Below are 19,221 nucleotides of genomic sequence, written 5' to 3' on the forward strand. Positions count from 1 at the left end.
GAATTGTGTCTTTTAATGCAAGAGGGCTTTTAGACATCAGGAAATTTGAAAAAGTGAAAGAAATGTGTAAACGAGAAGATGTGATTTTACTACAAGAGACAAACTGGAGGGAAGAATGTATGAACGAAATAAGAAAAAGGTGGAGTGGGGAAATGTTATACAATAATGGGGATGGGAGGCTAGGGAGAGGAGTTGCAATTTTATTAAAAGAAAACAGTGGGGTTTTATGTAAAACAATCTATAATGACAAAGAGGGGAAGTGTATGATATGTGAAATGGAGTATGAAAAGAAAAAAGTAATTATGGTGAATGTTCACGCCCCAACAGAGGAGAACAAAAAGAAAGAGTATTTTAATGTACTTAGAGATTATTTAAAGAAACACGAAAGAGTTATTATCATGGGTGATTTTAACACTGTTTTTAGTAAATTAGAAATGGCTGAGGGAATGGTTTTTAAAACGGATAAGGGAAGAAAAGAACTAAAAATATTGATGGAGGAAATGAATTTAATTGATGTGTGGAGAGAAAGGAATGAACAGACAAAAGAGTACTCAAGAAGACAGATAGTGGGGAATTTTTGTTGTCAAACAAGAATAGATTTTATTTTATGCACAAGAAATGTTGAAGGATTTATAAACAAGATTAAATATGAAGAAACAAGTCTGAGTGACCATAAGCCACTTTTTATGAAGCTAGACTGGAGTAATGTGAAAAGAGGGCCAGGGGTATGGGTTTTAAACACAGCGGTTTTAAAGAATGAAGACTATGTTTTAAGTGTAAAGGAAATTATTCAAAAGGAAAAAGGGAATGAAATCTATAATGAGGACAAAAGAATGTGGTGGGAGAATGTGAAGTATTTAGTTAAAAAGTTTACGATAAAATATTGTAGACAATTACAAAATTGTAAAAAATATAAGGAAAAGGAGCTGAAAGAAAAACTAGAAAACGAATTGAAAAATGAGAATGGAAAAAATATACAAAAGATTAAAGAACTGCAAGGAAGATTAAATGAAATGGAGGAGGAGAAATTTGAAGGTGCAAGATTAAGAAGCAAAGCAAAAATTACAGTGGAGGGAGAAAAGTGCACTAAATTTTTCTTGATCTAGAGAAGAGAAGAGGGAAGTCAGAAATGATTAGAGAAATAAGGAGCAAAAATGGGAACGTAGTAGAACAACATGAGGAGATTTTGGAAGAAATAAGATCATATTATGAGAAATTGTTTTGCACAGAGGGAATAAAAGAAAAAGAAAAAGGGGAATTACTAAATCTAATAAAATCAAGAGTAGAAGAAGGGGAAAAAAGAGAATGTGACGAGGAGATAAGAGAAGAAGAAATAAAAAGAGCAATTAGTGGATTAAACAAAAAGAAAAGTCCAGGAATAGATGGGTTGGGAAGTGAATTTTATATTGTTTTTAAAGATATTTTATCTAGTATTTTAAAGGAAGTATATGATGAGATTTTTGAGAATGGTGAGATAAATAAAAGAATGGGGATGGGCTTAATGAAGGTGATATACAAAGGAAAGGGGGATAAAGTAGATTTAAAAAACTATAGACCTATAACAATGCTTAATACTGATTTGAAGATTTTAGCCAAAGTTTTGGCTAATAGACTAAAAGAAGTGATGCCAAGCATAATAAAAACAAACCAAGCATATAGTATAAAAGGACGAGACATTGCGGATACAACTATGAGTATTAAAGACACAATTAGATATATAAATGATAAGCAGAAAGATGGTTTTTTAATTAGTCTGGACTTCGAGAAAGCTTTTGATAGGGTGGAGCATGACTTTTTATTTGGAGTGTTAAAGAGTTTTGGTTTTGGGGAAAATTTTATAAAGTGGGTTCAGATTTTATATAGAGGAGCGGTAACAAGGATAAAATGCAATGGGTTTTTAACAGACTGTTTTAAGATAAGAAGGTCAATCAGACAGGGTTGTCCATTATCTGCACTTTTATATGCTTTAGTTGCAGAACCACTGGGATTAGCTGTGAAGCACGAGGACAGAATAAAAGGAATAGAGGTAGAGGGGGGAGTGAATAAAATATTTCAATATGCTGATGATACCACATTAATACTACAAGATCTGGCAAGTGTAAAGAAAGCAATGGAAACAGTACAGCATTTTTGCAAGGGGTCAGGGGCTAAAATAAATGAAGATAAAACAGGGTATTTGAGATTTGGGAGAACTGAGGCTTTATCTGGACATTTTACTTTTAAGGAAATGGATGAAATAAAAATTTTAGGCATTGTAATTGGGAGGGATGAAAAGAAAGCAGAAGTAACCATGTGGGAGGAAATTTTAGGAGGGATTGAACGGAGGCTGAGGTTTTGGAAATTAATGTCTTTAACTTTAAAGGGGAGGGTTTTAATTTTGAATGTTTTAATGGTTTCTAAATTATGGAATATTTTATATGTGTCATCAATGCCACTGTGGATGGAAAAAAGGCTGAAACAATGTTTTTTAGATTTTTTATGGGAAGGGAAACCTCCAAGAATAGCATATGCAACGTTAATTGGAGAAGTAGGCAAAGGGGGTCTAGGTTTAATAGACGTGGAGCAAAGAAAAAACAGTTTAAGAGTAAAAATGGTAAGGAAATATTTGGATGAAGACAATAAGGCAGCATGGAAAAGAACAATGGAATATTTTTTAAGTAAAAGTGGCAATTTTAATATGGGAGATAATATTTTATGCATGAGGATGAAAAAATTCATGACAGAGGGTCTACCAGATTTTTATAAAGAATTGATTGGAGCATGGGGGAAATTTTTAACTTGTGTACATTTTAACATACAAGGACGCGAGAACATTTTAAATCAGCCTTTATTCTTAAACGGTGGCATTCTTAATCAAGAGAAAGTGGTGTTTTTTAGGAAATGGTGGGAGGTGGGAATAACAAGAGTAAGGGATGTTTTATATGAATTTAAGGAAGGATTTTTACCGGTACAGTATGTTATTGACGTAATGGATGAAGCGAAGGAGGATTTTAACAGACAAGACTTAATAAAGGAATATGACATAATCAAAAATGCCATACCTGCAGAATGGTTAACAAGAATAGAAAACATGGAAGAAAATAAACAAAGTAAAGATGTGATTGTAAGATTTGGAGAGAAATGGTGGAACTTGAAAGATAGTACTGTGAAAATGATTTATGGGTTTTTTAGAGATGGGGTTTTTAAGAAACCGCGTGCAAATGAGTACTGGATACGGATGTTTAAAGATGTAAATGAAGACAACATATGGGCTAATATAAAGGGCAAATTAGAACAGTCAAAAGTGGAGAATTTGGAATATTTGATCAGAAATAAAGCAGTTTTTACAGATATAATTTTAAACAAAATAGGGATGGAGGAAAGTGTCACATGTAAAGTATGTCAAGATGCAGATGAAGGATTCTTACACCTGTTTTTATATTGTAATGAGTTGAAAGATTTTAATGAGAAATGCAAAAGCATTATTTTAACTTTGAAAGGAGAAAGAGATGACGAACTTGAGTGGGAAAAGGTGTTGATGTTGGGAGTGAACAAAGAATGTAATAATGAAAAGCTCATAAATTTACTTGTGATGTTAATGAAAAGTGCAATATGGGAGAGAAGAGTTGCTGCAAAAAAGGAAAAAGCTGTATTTGATGTGTGGAATGTATTTAAGAGGAAGGTGGAGAAATATGTTGAATGTCTGTTTTATTATTTTAAGTTGGAGGACATGCAGGAGGCTTTTTATGATGTTTTTACTCAAGAAGTTTCAAAGATTTTAAATGACACAGGAATGAAAATGCCTTTTTAAAAAAGGTGATTATACCCTTTAAGGAGTTCTACTTGCAACATTTTATATTTAAAATGTTTTATTGTGAAGATATGATGTAATACGGACCTTTTTAATGTTTTGTCTGAAGTGAAATATGTATAAATAAGTGAATTGTATGAATTTTGAACAGTATAATAATAAAAAAAAATAAAATAAAAAAATAAAAAAATAAAAAATAAAAAAAAGGCGATGGACTTGAAATCCATTGGGGTCTCCCTGCGCAGGTTCGAATCCTGCCGACTACGTCCTCCCCCTTTTTAAAATTGCAGCAGTCGTCAATTGTTTGCATTTCCATTGTTTCTTGGGAAAAGCGTTGTGCTGGTAGGAGGAGAAAAACAACAGAGTGTTCTCACTGAAGAGAAAGGGGCTTATCACAGGGACGAACATACCACACATAGGTCACAAGGTCTGTTTCATAGCTCGCCGTGATCGTATAGTGGTTAGTACTCTGCGTTGTGGCCGCAGCAACCCCGGTTCGAATCCGGGTCATGGCAGGTTTTTCAAGGTGACATTGGTGTCGCACTCTGTGTTGCCATCCGTTATCTCCAGCCTTCTTTTAGTGCAGGCTGTGCTAATGGCACGTCCTGAATGTTTACGTTTCCTAAAGTGTGGAAGACTAGGGATATGATATAAGAGAAATAGGATCTTTGATGCCAGCATGCTGTGTAGATAAGTACTGATAAAGTCACGCTTCTAAGGCATGGAAGGAATCTTTTCAATTGTTGAGTGTCCATTCATTGCCACAACAGCACAAAGACATTTTGCAGTTATCATTGATCTATTTAATGTCTCCTACATGACATGAAGTCCAAACTATTGTGTTGTACTGATGTCTACACCTACAAAAACCATAAACCCAACCTCAAAGTAACCTGTCGTGTTTTAGCAACATCCACACCAACCATAAGCTTAAAACCCCATCTCACGGTAAACTTTAGTGTACTGTAAAGGTCTGCGCCGACCACAACCCAAACCTTGCCTACTTGTAAATTACTGTTGTGGAGCCCGGATAGCTCAGTCGGTAGAGCATCAGACTTTTAAGCTGAGGGTCCAGGGTTCAAGTCCCTGTTCGGGCGTGTGATGCTCATTTTGTGGAGCCACAGCTTTTGGGTACTTTGACCGAGGGGCTTATCACAGGGAGGAACATACCACACAAGGGTCACAACAGCTGTCTCGTAGCTTGCCGTGATCGTATAGTGGTTAGAACTTTGCGTTGTGGCCGCAGCATCCCCGGGTTGAACGGGGTCATGTCGTGAATTCGACTTTTCATCAATTAGAAATTATCAGACCGGAGGTTTTGAATATCAGAAAATAGACTTTATTCTCCATAATAAAGCCGAGAAAGAGCAGAGCAGACCCCAGAGCATTCTGAAGTCTCTCCGGGACACCTTCTAAAGTATCTGTGTTCTCCATAATCTTTATACAGGTAATTATGACACACCCCTTTGTGTCTCTTTTTAACTCTTGACCCCTTTTGAATAGGTTTTCTAGTCTAAGGGGTCCTGCTATTCTTGGCTCTCAGCCCACCAGCTCATGTCAACAGAGATGTTACAGGTCTATGTCAGCAAAGTATAGATACAACTTATGCAAAGGAACTAAGGGTTTACATACATTGTTATGATAGGATAATAACTTGATAATATGTTACTCATTCTAACTTCTGCCACATATAGCTTCATACAAGTATTTAACATATATAATCAGTGCTTTACATATTCAGTTATTCTACACAATCAGCCATTCAGTAATAGCCTTCTCCTAGTGTTGCTTCTGTGCAGGCATACTCATATTACACAGTATTTTTAACACATGCTGGCATGTTTGCTGCAAACACTACATACATTTTGTGAAGAGAAAATTAACTGCTTTACACTTAGAAAATACTACACACTGAGAGAATAGAAATCTTCTTTAATCCCTCCTCTTAAGACTTTAGTCTTAATATTATTGTCTTTTAACCCAAAGTGCAATTTCATAATCCAGTTCTCTTAATTACCTCTATCTAGTGACTGATATAAGCCACATAGCTGTTATCAATTGACTAGATTATGCCACTGTACTTTGACAGAAGTCCAGCCAAACATCTCCCCTCTCTTTTGATTTGAAGGAAGTAAAAGACTGTACTCTGTTTTTTCTCTTAACACATCAAAGACAATAAAGTTTTAAGCATAAGTATTCAGTTGGTTCAGTGCTAGCTGCTAGTTTTCACACTGTAGAATATACTGAAGTGATATTATATATAGGTACCATAAAAGCAATATGCAAACAAATTCAATATACAAACATAAAAAGCATTAAATGTTGATCTTGATCTTTGGTCATCCTTGTTTCTCTTCTTCTAAGCTACCAGCATCTTCACTTGACTTTAATATATGTTAATGGAGATCTGTGGTTAAGAGTCTGAGTTTTGAAATCTGCAGTTGTGCATTCATCATCCCTTGACTTGTGGCACTTCTGTATGTGGTATTCAGGCATATTATCAGAATCACTCTTTACTTTGTTCTGATTAACTTCTCCTTCCACACGTTGCACTTAGTAGTTTAGAGCTTTGGAATATTCAGGCTCCTCTGTTTCCGGTCAGCTTTCCCTTGCTGGAGTTGTTTTCTTTCGCTCCTTTGAGGCATTGGTACCCCATTAATGGCATCCACTTTGGCAGCTGTTGGATTTGCCCTCATCCAGATATGGTCCTTTCCTCCTGAGCTCTCTCCTTTTTCCAGAACATCCACAGATAGACTCGATCAGCTGGACTATTTGGACCTTGTATCTCTGCTCTCTCACATGGCTCCTTTCTGGTTTCCTGCACAGATATCGCTTTGCACATGGCAATTAATTGTTTCTACATAAAAGTCCCTACTGCATTAGACATCTTTGCAAAACATTCCAAGAGGTTATGTGCAAGGTTATAAGTGAGATTATATGCAAGGTTTTATGCAAAGTTTCATATGGTTTCTTGCAAGGGTCAACCCAATAGTAGTTCATGCGATGCGGTGTTAGATGCCTGTTTCTGTCAGTTTCCATGCCATCATTCACCAATGCACTTGTTAACACATTAATCCCATTAAGTTTATTATTTTCACATCTTTCATTGAGCTTTGGCCTTGATGGATCTTCTTCATCTCTTTCAGCCATTTCTGGTAATTGAGCATAATACAATTACTCTCTCTTTTGCATTATTCACAATTTTTCATACTCCTTTAGATGTTTTTATTTATTGATCACTTATTAACTTCATAAATACTTTATGAATGCAAACCCATAATTACAGTGTACACTGTAAAAAATTGCTGTTAAAAAACGGTCAGATTCTACGGTAAAATAATGTTTTTTTCACTAAACAGTAATATTCTGTTAAAAACAGTGCTTTCTGGGTAACATTTTTTGTTTTCGAGAAAGAAACCAACTGCAGAAAACTGTGAGCTAACAGAGTTCAGATTCGATGTTTTGAAGTCTGTGTTTGAAATCACACTTTGTGTCCTTGTTCACTATTTCATACACTAGTTAACTAATATAGTTCACCTGACAGAGTTAATGAACACTAATGAGTGAATTCAGACACTGATGAACACCTGCTGTCTAATTATCTAAAATTAGTTCTGATAAATATCTTGGTATAAATCTGGATAAAGGGCCTCATGCAATAGATTTTATGCTTAGTTGCAGGTATTAATTTAATTAATGAGAAGTGGAAACAGAAAAGATACCTCCGTAATTATTTAACAGTTAAGAAATAACATACAAAAACAGTTCAGTTATGACAAATACACACTCAGACCTCATGAATCTGACCTTGTATCTCAACAATGGTAACATCTCAAATGTTTCATGCTGCAATGCATGCTGGGAGTGGCACGGTACAAATATCCCAGCATGCATTGCGGTATAAATAAATGTTGTATAATGGTCTCACAGTTTTCTTTATTTGTGTTTGATTCTGCTGTTGTTTATGTTTAGACTTTCAGTTGCCTGTTTGTGAGTTAAACTGTTAATTTTGATAGTTGTCACCATTATTGAGGTTCATATGCTGATTATTGATGTCTCTTTGAGTGCGATTTACACCATAGAGCTGTGTTTTGTCCAAGATATTCTTAAAAACTTCCAGAAATCATTGCCATATATAGATATGTAATGTAAAACAATAGATTTAACATTGAATAGCAGCAGTAAATTTTATTATACTAAATGAGAACAGACTCTGCCATTTAATAGCAACATGAACATCACCAGATCTTATTTAGGTTTTTGGCTGGCTTGCCACAACAAAGGAGCTTTTTAAACAAAGTTCTTATCAAATGCAGCAGCCAAGATATATAAATGTTAAAAATGACAGGGCTAAGAGCCCAACTAAAGCAAACTCTGTTCTCCATGATGGTGACGTAAAACTTTCACTTTTTCTCAAGAAGAACTTTAGTAAATGTTATACAAAAATACATGTATTAAGTAATAAGTGTAGCTGGTGATGATGTTTGTAGAGTTGTTTAATCATCCGCTGATCATTTAAATGATTTAATCATTTGTTGTTCTTCAGGTTATTTCATTATAAAGCTGTGACTAAAGTTTTGTATGTTCTGTTCTTGTTTTTTCCCTTCAGTATTTCTTCATTTGTTCATTGCTAATCCTCAATTATCATTTAATTAGTCAGTTAATTAATGAATTTACTTCAGCTTTGCTACATGTTTCTTGAACACTCAGTAGTGTGGACACTTCAATAAAAACTGAAGTATATGCTCTGGGGTTTAAAGGGTTAAAGGTGTGAGAGGTAAAAACACAGTGTAAAATGTATTTTAACAGTAATATACTGTTAATTTACACTACGGAAATAGACTGTAAAAAAAAGTAGATTGCTGGCAACCACAGCTGCCAGTAGTTTACCGTTAAATCAAGGAAAAAACAGTATTTTACTGTAAAACCTGAAGCTAATTTCTTCTGTGTGTCACCGTTGTGGAGGAGAGTAGAGCCAGTGTATGAGTTAATGATGAACAATAAACTGCTGATGTTATTCTGCATGTTTATTTATTTAAAGACAGCAGCTGTTTAGTGGCTGATGCAGTCAGAATCTCTCTGGTGATTCCAGATTTACATGTATGTGTGCTGTTGTGAAAAATAAGACATTAGAGTTAAACCGAACTTTTCTAATTAACTAAAATAAGTTATCATTATAAGTATGCTTCTAAGCATATATAGCACATTACTTCATAAACTCATTCAGCAGTTGACCAAGTTGAGGCAGTTGCTTTCAGTGAGCAAAATGAGTTCACTTGAGTATTGTGTAAATCAATGTAGTCCATGTATTTTTACAGCAACATACTGTAAAATAACAGTACATTGCTGGCAACTGCAGCTGCCAGTATTTTACTGTTTTTTAACGGGACAATTTTTAACAGTGTATGTAAACCAAACCCTAACACATACACACACACACACACATTTTAATTTCTAATCTATTGTGTGTGTGTGTGTGTGTGTGTGTGTGTGTGTGTGTGTATATATATATATATATATATAAACAAATAGATTAGAACAGAGAATGTGTGTATGTGTCAGTTAGGTTTACATGGTTATGCAAATAAGAGGCATTTGGTCATTTACTGAATTTAGCATTTTTTAGAATAATGCCACAGAATTATTTCAAGTTAATTTACCATTTTAAATAACTGTGTCGTAGTCTTAGAATATCAAAAATGCATTGGAGAATACTTGAGGTATGACTGAATCAAGGCAAGTGGTAATATGTGTGGCACATAATAAATGGACTTGAGTTTCTGTGTTGTCCGAGCGCCATCTGCTGGTTGATATCGGTAGCGGAAAGTGTTGCTTTCAGTTTCACTTTCATTTGGAAATAAACAGCGTTAAAAGGTTGTGCTAATAGTTTAGATATTTCCATCAAGGATAATACCCTGTAAGCACAATTTTTTGTAAACTGATTTGATAAATGTAACGATTTTTTTCTGTTAAAGAATAGTTTTGTTTTGTATAACTGCTCATTCATGATGGCTGATTTCATCAGGAGAACATTATGATGTGATAAAACACACTGCACAAGATTTATATGAGAGAGTCAAAGAGATTTATTTCATTTTAAAGACAAAATCAAGACAAAAAAAGACAGATCTTCAAACTGCATCTGTGGTTCTTTAAGCTTTTATGTTGCTGACTGAACAGTCAGGCAGCCAGTGTTAGTGAGGCCAGTAAAAACTGTTTTCTTTATAAATGTCGTTTTAAATGTCTTTTATTCTTCTGATTCAAAGTTGCATTTTCAGCATGGAGATCTGCTGTTTTTCTATGATCAGATGTTATTGGTACAAAATCACTAACAATTATTCTTATAATTATTAAAAAGAAAGTTCAAATTAATAATTTGTTAAACATTGCAATTTTTTTAACATTGTACATGTTATAATAATGTTTAAAATATTGCAAACTATTTAGAAAACTATTATTTTGAACTTTCATTTTTCAAGTTTCACAAAACACACATGGAGATTTAAAAATCAATGTAAGAGATTTACCAAACAGCTTTATTACAGAAAGTAAATTAAATAAATAACAGCAAAAACAACTTACTGAATTGTTAATTTAAACTGACTTTAATTCATTGAAAATCTTTGATGATAAAATTAGAAATAGAAAGATTATTTAGAATGATGGAGTAACAGCCACCTTTATTTTAAGCAGAATAAGTTATTCTCAGTTTATCTAAAACCAGTAAAGCTTGGCCAATAATTAAATTAACTTGAATCTCTTTAGTTGACAAAGAAGTTCTACAGTGAGCTACTGAATGCACCTTTTTAAGTTCACAGCTGTCACAGTCAGACCAGGTAATTCAGCCTTCCTGATTCCTTATCTGGTCATAGTCCTGTTCATCTTTGTTTCTGTTCCAAGACCCACCACTGCAACGAAAATAACCCACCACTGCAGGGGGCTAGCACTGTAAAACAGCATGGTTGTCTTGCACCCATTTGTTCAAGACTTGGAACTCTTGAAACTCATGGTGTATACATTGAACAGTAAGGAGATTGTGTGAAAGGAAGTGTCATCTGATAATCTAGGTGCTTATTCCATTTGCAGGATTACAGGAGTAATACATACATGCAATTCAGATTTCCTATATGTTTTGCTGACAGATAATTTAGAATACTGCAGCATAATTGTTGTAAATGTTTGATATTTCTAAATGTAAAATAAAATATCTAACATTTCTGCACACTTCTGTACACATTTAAACATTCATATTTTTTTTCTGTTGGCTCATTACAGGTGCCAGCACAATGTTCATGTTCGATCAGGCACGGCTAGTCAACGACGGCTGTCAAAAAAAACATGCTGTGGGGCAAAAAATGGTTTGCACTTTATTAAAAACTGTAGACAAAAGGGGAGGATCAAGTAGGTGAGTTAGAAATGTCAAAGTTGAACTAATAATATATATTTTTTTTTAAAGTATCTTTGTGTGATTTGTTTTTATTTTTCAGGAACAATAATCCCCATATTCCCACTTACTCGACCTCTGTGTGCTTGTACAATGTGCATTGAGGCACAAGGATGTAGGGGTCACTGTAGTTGCCACCACCGCAAGAGTTAACGCTGTAGAGATGCCACCATGTCAGAGCCTGAGCTGCCAGTTGCCACCAGAGCTATTACTGCCACATGCACCAGAGGTACTGTCAACAGAACCGCTCACAAAAGCCTCAACCACAGTCAGGCCCATTCCAGCAAAACTGCCAGAGCCTGTGGTGCTAGAGCTGGCAGATCTGCTGCTGACATAGCCAACGCTTCCAGAGCAACTGATGCCACCAACTGAGCTCCAAGATTGGCCACTTCTGCTAAAGCCAACTAGCCTATCAGAGCCACTCTACCTATTTCTAAAGTAAGGACAATTTATGCTTTATAAATCCCTAATAAATGACAATTAAAGGCTCAGTGTCAAATGAACAGTACATCTTTGTAATCTTATCTAAAAAATAAAATTACTGTAAAGTTTAAACATTGCCGAATAACAGGAGTGTCAAAATAGGACATAAAATTGGATAAAAACAACAATATAATAATTTAACAATATATTATGAAACAACATTACAATGTTATTTAACGAAGTTTATTCGTTTATTTTAGTTTATTTTAGTTAAGATTTAGTTAAGATTGCAAAAAAATATTTTTCATTTGATGCAGATTTATTTATGTGTCTTTAAATGATTAGAAATGAATAAAGTCGTGTTTTTTCCCCTGTTTAGAAGATAACCGAGCCTTTAATTGTCAGTTATAAAGGATTTATATACACTGTAAAAAATTGCTGTTAAAAACGGTCAGATTCTACGGTAAAATAATGTTTTTTCACTAAAACAGTAATATTCTGTTAAAAACAGTGCTTTCTGGGTAACATTTTTGTTTTCGAGAAAGTAACCAACTGCAGAAAACTGTGAGCTAACAGAGTTCAGATTCGATGTTTTGAAGTCTGTGTTTGAAATCACGCTTTGTGCCCTTGTTCACTATTTCATACACTAGTTCACTAATATAGTTCACCTGACAGTTTTAATGAACACTAATGAGTGAATTCAGACACTGATGAACACCTGCTGTTAATAATTACAATTACTGAAGAAAATAAACAAGAAACACAAACAGTGACTTGAGTTACAACATTAAATAAAATCAAATAAAATAAAACAGCTTCAGTCTCAGCAGAGGATCATTAAACAACTCCACAAACAGCAGACACACACTTATTACTGACTGATTTGACTTCCATACTATTCTCATTGAGATCCAACAGAAATTAAGGTGTTTTTTGTGAGTGAGGGGCTGGTTTAGTTGGGCTCTTCACCCTTGAACTCATTTAAGAAGACTTTCCATCTGCTGTAATACAGAGTTTACGAAACGATTGTACTATAGCAATAAAGTTGGGAAGTCAATAAATAGAGAAATCTATTTGTCTTAAATTAGTTCTGATAAATGTTTTGGTATAAATCTGGATGAAGGGCCTCATGCAATAGATTTTATGCTTAGTTGCAGGTATTAATTTAATTAATGAGAAGTGGAAACAGAAAAGATACCTCTGAAATTACTTAACAGTTAAGAAATAACATACATAAACAGTTCAGTTATGACAAATACACACTCAGACCTCATGAATCTGACCTTGTATCTCAACAATGGTAACATCTCAAATGTTTCATGCTGCAATGCATGCTGGGAGTAGCACTGTACAAATATCCCAGCATGCATTGCGATATAAATAAATGTTGTATAATGGTCTAACGGTTTTCTTTATTTGTGTTTGATTCTGCTGTTGTTTATGTTTAGACTTTCAGTTGCCTGTTTGTGAGTTAAACTTTTAATTTTGTTAAATTTTGTCAAATTTGTTGTCACCATTATTGAGGTTCATATGCTGATTATTGATGTCTCTTTGAGTGCGATTTACACCATAGAGCAGTGTTATTTTCCAAGATAATCTTAAAAACTTCCAGAAATCATTGCCACATATAATGTAAAACAATAGATTTAACATTGAACAGGAGCAGTAAATTTTATTATAGTAAATGAGAACAGACTCTGCCATTTAATAGCAACATGAACATCACCAGATCTTATTTAGGTTTTTGGCTGACTTGCCACAATAAAGGAGCTTTTCAAACTAAGTTCTTAACAATTGCAGCAGCCAAGACATATAAATGTTAAAAATGTCAGGGCTAAGAGCCCAACTAAAGCAAACTCTGTTCTCCATGATGGTGACGTAAAACTTTCACTTTTTCTCAAGAAGAACTTTAGTAGATGTTATACAAAAATACATGTATTAAGTAATAAGTGTAGCTGGTGATGATGTTTGTAGAGTTGTTTAATCATCCGCTGATCATTTAAATGATTTAATCATTTGTTGTTCTTCAGGTTATTTCATTATAAAGCTGTGACTAAAGTTTTGTATGTTCTGTTCTTGTTTTTTCCCTTCAGTATTTCTTCATTTGTTCATTGTTAATCCTCAATTATCATTTAATTAGTCAGTTAATTAATGAATTTACTTCAGCTTTGCTCCATGTTTCTTGAACACTCAGTAGTGTGGACACTTCAATTAAAACCGAAGTATATGCTCTGGGGTTTAAAGGGTTAAAGGTGTGACAGGTAAAAACACAGTGTAAAAATGTATTTTAACAGTAATATACTGTTAATTTACACAACGGAAGTAGACTGTAAAAAAACAGTAGATTGCTGGCAACCACAGCTGCCAGTAGATTACCGTTAAATCAAAGAAAAAACAGTATTTTACTGTAAAACCTGAAGCAAATTTCTTCTGTGTGTCACCGTTGTGGAGGAGAGTAGAGCCAGTGTATGAGTTAAAGATGAACAATGAACTGCTGATGTTATTCTGCATGTTTCTTTATTTAAAGATAGCGGCTGTTTAGTTGCTGATGCAGTCAGAATCTCTCTGGTGATTCCAGATTTACATGTATGTGTGCTGTTGTGAAAAATAAGACATTAGAGTTAAGCCGAACTTTTCTAATTAACTAAAATAAGTTATCATTATAAGTATGCTTCTAAGCATATATGGCACATTACTTCATAAACTCATTCAGCAGTTGACCAAGTTGAGGCAGTTGCTTTCAGTGAGCAAAATGAGTTCACTTGAGTATTGTGTATATCAATGTAGTCCATGTATTTTTACAGCAACATACTGTAAAATAACAGTACATTGCTGGCAACTGCAGCTGCCAGTATTTTACTGTTTTTTAACGGGACAATTTTTAACAGTGTAGCATAAATAGTCCTCACTTTAGATTAGGTCACAAAACTGGATGAAGTTAAATTACTAAAGCATTTATTAACATACAAATTAACTATTAGAATATGCCTGAATAATAAGATATATAAACGTTAATTTGAATGGTTTATTAATCATTTACTTATGCATTCTGAATGATCTTTGAAAGCCACAAAGTACTCTCAAATAATTGGTTTGTAAATGATACAATACTTAAGTATTGAAAAAATTATTATTGACAAAGTATGAAACTACAATCATTAAGCACATTATAGATGTGCTTTTAAATCAAGAATAGAGCATTTGTATCTGTAGTTACAAACTGCTTACTAACATCTGCTAATGTAGAGTTAATGCTTAACAAATAATGAATTAAATTTGCTAATGATTAATAAATAATTCATAGCGTGTAGTTATTATAAAGTGTTACCAAAATGGGTATTATTTATTTATTTTTTATGGGAGGCCTCTAACAATGAATATTATTCCTGTCCAACTGATTATTCTCATTTTCTAGTCAGAAAAGTACATTAAAGGTAAAACAAAAGGTACTGTGAGAAGAATCATATTATGATCAATTTTAACTAGTTTTTAGCATTAAATGAAAGCCATATTTGAAAGCCCAGCAGAACATATGTTGGTCCCATTTGCAGTTATTAAACATCTAAACTCTAACAGGTATAGTTCAATATACTTGTGCTTCAGTTGATTTTCATCTGATATGCAGATTCTGTGCAGTGTTGGGTAAGTCACTTTTAAAACGGTATTCATTACTAATTATTACTAATTATCATTTAAAAATAAATACAATTTTATTTTAAATAACTTTTTTTATTCAATTAAAAACTTAATTACTCAGTAAGTCATTTATTACACAATATTATAAAAGAAAAATCCACGAATCTCAAAGCATAGACAATAGAAATAAATCTTTTAATTCTTTAAATTTGAGTCTAACGGGACCTTTCAGTTTTATTAAACATTATATATTTCAAATATTATCAAATTTGACACCATATTTCATACAGACCATTAAGCATGTGTAGTTGTTGGACAAATGTAACAACAAATTATACACATTCCTATCCCACTTCTCTGAATTAATACCTGATATTGTCAGAATCAATCATTCAATTTAACGTTATATTTGCTGTAGTCTACGGAGGAAGGTTTTGGCCGAACCAGACGGTGATGGAAGTGCAGAGGATGGATTGGATGACAGCCGAGTAGAACTGTAGGAGCAGCTCCTGTGGCAGGTTAAACTTCTTCAGCTGACGAAGGAAGTACAGTCTCTGCTGGGCTTTCTTTACGATAGGGTCGATCTGAATGTCCCACTGCAGATCCTGAGACATGGTGATGATACTAGAATGTGATGATGAACATGGAAATGTCTGAATCTCTGTCAAATATTGAATCAACTGTAGAGAAATCCAGCAGCTCAATGAATAAAGGAGAAATGAAGTGTGACGTTTGTTTCTGCTCTTCTGGTCTTCTTCTTCTTCATGATTTGACTTGAACTGAACAATAAAAACACATTTATTCCAGTATTTATTGATCTGTTCATGTTAGTTGATGACAGTAAAGTTGTTCTCTGTTAGTTCTTGTTGACTCTCAGTGCATTAACTGATGTTCACCAGCACAACTGTGCATTAATAATGCTTAATAAAGCGAATAAATCAAGCTCAGTAATGTCTGTGTCCAGTAATAAGCCTGTAACTCTTGACTAGATGAGGAGTTTTCAGTGTTGGATTGACTAAAGTAGGAAAACACACAGTTTAGCTGAAGCTTTCCTGCTGCGCTCAGAGAAATAAAGGCTTCTGCTCCATCAAGACCAACACAGAGACACTGAGGAGGAGCTTCTGAACACAGACCAGACGCTTTCTCAATCACAACACACACAGCACACACACATTCAGCACGTCTGTGGACACATCTGCACATTCAGCCACAGTTACACACTCCACACACACACACACATCTCTGTGTGTATTCTACTTCAGGTCAGTTATGATGTCACTGTACATGGAGTCAGTCTACAGCTAAAGTTCTCTACAGTTGTATAGCCGCGGGGTTTAATATGTTTATTTTATTCTCTACAGATATATTTCCTATGAATAATGTTTGTCTATATTTTATTTCTTATTTTATTCAGTAATTTATTTCTCATCTATAATCTTGTTGTCTTTAGGTCATGGCTGGTCGTATAAGCATTTCACTGGATATTGTCGTGTGTATGAGTTTGTATTTGATAAAGAAAACTGAATTTAAATGTAAAGTCAAATGAGATATTGAATAAAACAACATTTCAGCTGAAGTTAAAGTCTTATTTTCTCTTGATTTTTCATCTTTATTAACACTTGATGTGATTCTCCCTTGTATATTCACTGGGCTCAGCTAATGTTGTGTCTAACATTAATATTCTGTGCTAGTTTCAGCATCCTGATCATCTTGAGTTGCTTGTTATATCAGTTCCAGTACTGACTGATCTAATGTAGGTCTTATTGTAAAATGTCCTGTAGAATATATGAACTAACACAGAGATCTGTAAGTGCTCTATTCATATAGAGACCCATAATGTTATCTATATTCTTATTTTATAGCTCCAATACTCATTTGTTTTCTTAAAACTTTCTCGAAATCCTCCTTCAACACCCCCGTGCTCAGAGAAGCTGCACAGATATCTTTAGCTCCAGTGTTGTCTCGAGGACACGCCCACAGTCAGGAGAATCTCATGAATACTAATGTCAGCGCCATTTTAGGATATACCTGTAGCTCACACAGGTGTGTTTTACTTAAGTGAAAGAGATCAGATTGTGTTCCTGCTGCACAAGAGCGTCTGTATTTCTGCATGTGAGTTTAACACTTCTACATTACGCTTGTTTGTGGAGATGATGAAGGGTTTATTTGTGTATAAGCGTGTTTAATAAGCGTGATTTCTAGCACTGTCTGCTCCTGAAGCTCAAAGCCTCAAACCAAACACGGTCAAAACACGGTCATTTTAACATTATAATGGGTTATTTTCATCTCTTGAAAGTGTTTGTACTTCTATATCAGGGTGACTCGATAAATTTACATCATTCAGCACAAATTAAACTTTAAACAGTCACGAAATCGAAAGTGAAAACAGCTTCCATAAACAGAAAGAATGCGGATGTATATATTTCAGCAGCGGCGAGTAAGACAAACCCTCCTGGCGGGAAACACTTTTCAAATTGTAGCTTTCTTAAAAGCAGGGTTTGACAATAAAGATAGCCCAGTATGCACATGTGATCTTAGAATCGAGAAGCAGCAGCAGGACTGATAAAAACAGCTGTCTTCACGCGAGCAAAAGAAAGATCACTCGCGCGCACAGGTCATGTGATGCGAGCGGCTGTTTACAAAGCGTGCGCGCTCCCGTTTTCTTCCGCGAAGCAGCCGTGCCTGGAAACTCACCTGGTGCGATCCGCTCTCTTTAAAATCGACTGGACAAAAGGTGATGCTTGTGAATCTGCAGACCTGCTGCTTTCAAGAGCTCCAGATTTAAAATAAATGTATTTTTGTAAGCAGCAGCGGCGCCGGTTACTGCTTTCTCTTTTCTTTTCCCATTCTTTAAACAGATTAACAGGTCTAATGTTAACGTGATCCTGTTATCACACGGTATGCTTTTCACCAGCTTTCTTTTGCTTATTGTTATTTTTGTTAATATGGTTTAATTGTGTGTGTGTGTATATAATAAGATTGCTTTAATAGGAGATTAACTCACTGTTTGGTTTACTGGTGATCTGGGACCTTTAGCCAGGACAATTAAAGAAAAGTTTTGTTAAATAAAAAGAGCATGTATACAGCTATATTCAGCTTGTTTTGACGCATTATTTAAAATGTATGGCTGAGAAATAATTATGTATTTTTGTTGTGGTCAGAGATACATTTAGTAAATGCTTAATTTTGAGTCCTGTAAAGTCACGTATAATAGAAACTGATTGCAGTGCTACACAGGGAATTAATGCAGAAGGACTCCTTTACAGCCCTGGAGTTTTAAGCCTTAGACCGGCCCACCTCAGTTCACGACTGACTATATTAAAATCAGGTCATTTCCAGTTCAGTTTCTAATGACACGATCACGTCTTTTTCAAGGACACAGCTGCTTTTAAGATTAAAGGGGAGCTGAATCTCCAACACTATTCTTTACAACAGCACAACGTCTTTTCCTGCAATATCTGAATATATATTCTGTGCTAAATTCTTTATAGATATCCAGTCCTTTATAACGGTGCTCACACAAAAAATAAAATATGTACACCTATATAAGTAACCCAAACAGTATTACATGTCTTAGCACTAAAAATGAAAATAAATGACTCAGGTGAGGTTTGAACTCCGGTCAGCGGCGTCATAATGAAACGTGCTGACCACTGGACCACAATGGCTTAAGCATTTACTCTCCTTTTTAGATTTCTGATCAAGGTATGTCAGATTTATTTCAGTTTTTCTCCTTTGGTTTGGCTCATTTCCTGAAACAGAAATTACATTCTCAAAACAACATGGACAAACCTCCAAACCACTTGGCAATTGTTCACAACATAACTGAATTTCTCATTAATTTAATCACATTGCAAATGTCTAAGTTCATCTTTGCACATGATTAAGTACAGATTGCCGACATTTAGCACAGTTTCCAAGTGAATAG

General features: G+C 34.5%; 1 protein-coding gene and 1 non-coding gene across 4 annotated transcripts in view; both read left to right on the plus strand.

Annotated features, from left to right (window-relative positions):
• The first annotated feature begins 4,233 nt into the window (after window positions 1-4,233).
• trnah-gug (transfer RNA histidin (anticodon GUG)) lies at window positions 4,234-4,305 on the plus strand. The gene has a single exon. It is a non-coding gene; the product is annotated as a tRNA-His (tRNA).
• Window positions 4,306-11,063: 6,758 nt separating this feature from the next.
• The window catches only part of si:dkeyp-100h4.1, a 72,762-nt gene continuing 64,604 nt past the window's right edge, over window positions 11,064-19,221 (plus strand). For 2 of the 3 annotated variants that reach the window (XM_088650164.1, XM_088650163.1), the window contains exon 1: window positions 14,882-17,405. The gene's annotated coding sequence lies outside the window, so the exon portion shown is untranslated. Of the gene's footprint in view, window positions 11,196-11,277; window positions 11,673-14,881; window positions 17,406-17,695; window positions 18,192-19,221 lie in introns of those variants that run through there. The other variant, XM_088650165.1, reaches the window with a different exon arrangement.

The sequence above is a fragment of the Danio rerio genome, chromosome 4 (assembly GCF_052040795.2).
Source record: "Danio rerio strain M-AB ecotype USA chromosome 4, GRCz13ab, whole genome shotgun sequence".
NCBI lineage: Eukaryota > Metazoa > Chordata > Actinopteri > Cypriniformes > Danionidae > Danio > Danio rerio.